The sequence below is a fragment of the Octopus bimaculoides genome, chromosome 1, assembly GCF_001194135.2.
Source record: "Octopus bimaculoides isolate UCB-OBI-ISO-001 chromosome 1, ASM119413v2, whole genome shotgun sequence".
NCBI classification, from domain to species: domain Eukaryota; kingdom Metazoa; phylum Mollusca; class Cephalopoda; order Octopoda; family Octopodidae; genus Octopus; species Octopus bimaculoides.
Window position 1 is genome coordinate 198,289,860 of NC_068981.1, and position 1,652 is coordinate 198,291,511.

Below are 1,652 nucleotides of genomic sequence, written 5' to 3' on the forward strand. Positions count from 1 at the left end.
CAGTTCAAGTAGAACAATTCAAACTTTTTGGGGAGTCCCAAAAGAAATATTTCTAATGAATATTCATCATATCAAAATGATAGCCTGCTAAAGCAAGCAATTAAAATATGAAAATAACAAGTAAAAAGTTTGTTATGTAGAAGAGATGTTAAAAGTTCAAATTAGAATTTAATATCCACATACAACCATTTCAAATAGCAATACAAATATGCAAGAAAAGACATTAATTATAATAATAATAACTAAAATAGTTATGTATTACCATTCTTGTCAGTGTAAAAAATTAAAGGAAAACATCAAAAAAGGTATTATAAAAAAACTCTAGAAGGAAAAACAAAGAGGCTATGTCTGACAAGCTGACCGAATATTTGCAAATAACTTGTAAAAGGGGGGAAAAAAAGGAAGAGAAACAGGGACATGTTAATGTATTTTCAAGTCTGTGTAATAAACTATAAACTAATCTGGCCAACAGATATATATTTTCCTTTCTAGAGTTTTTTTGGTAATACTTTTTTTGATGTTTCCCTTTCAATTTTTTTACACTGACGACAATGGTAATACATAACTACTTTAATTATTATTATTATAATTAATGTTTTTTCTTGCATATTTGTATTGCCATTTGAAACGGTCGTATGTGGATATTAAATTCTAATTCAAACTTTTAACATCTCTTCTCTATTTTTATAATTGTTTGTAGTGTTTTATATAAGATTTTATCTTATACTTCCCTATAACGAACTTTTTACTTATATATACATATATATATAATTTAAAATATAAATGATAATAAACCAAAAGATAAATTTTTATTTTTCAAAATGAAACAAAATTAACGGTAAGATGGAAAATGTTTATTTTTGTATACTTCCACTATATTTATATTTGAAAAGTTTTCTCCCACTTTTTTTCAATTTCAAAATCTTTGATCAGATCCTCAAAATTAATCTTATGTAACACATTTGTTTCTCCACTTAGTAGAGATAAGGCATCCTGAATATTATTTTGGCAAGTTTCAAACAATTTCTTTTTCACTGTAAACCATTTACCATTTCTGTGGTGCTCTCTCCTTCCCTTGATGCCCTAGGCATATGCTTATTTTGCTGAAAGGTCCTGCACAGTGCTGCACAAAACCATGCCATTTATCTCTCCTAATTAAATAGTTGCTAATTTATGTCAGAATATAATCAAACATTTCTTCATTTCTTTGTTGCTTTATCACCATCACCATCACCATGATCATCATCACTGTTTTGATGTCCGCTTTCCATGCTTGCATGGGTTGGACAAAATTTGATGAGTTGGATTTTCTACAGCTGGATGCCCTTCTTGTTGCCAACCCTCACCTATTTCCAAGTAAGGTAATGTTTCCCAGTGACCAGACATGTTTTAAGGAAGACTGGAAATGAAGGACACTGCTTGTATGACAGGGACACTTGTTTACAACAAGCATGTGAGGCCAAGGCATGGAGACAGTAACATACAGACAGATGGCTTCTTTCAGTCTTCGTCTACCAAATCTACTCATAAGGCTTTGTTCAACCTAAGGCTATAGTGGAATACATTTGTTCAAAGTGCTACACAGTGGGATTGAACTGAAAACCATATGGCTGGGAAGCAACCTTCTTACCACACAGCCACACCTGTGCCTA

The 1,652-nt window shown here is 31.2% G+C and overlaps 1 protein-coding gene across 1 annotated transcript in view; it reads left to right on the forward strand.

The window, feature by feature from the left end:
* Nucleotides 1-1,652, forward strand: part of LOC128249665 (protein mono-ADP-ribosyltransferase PARP14-like) — an 80,404-nt gene that overhangs the window by 21,146 nt on the left and 57,606 nt on the right. The window lies entirely within an intron of this gene.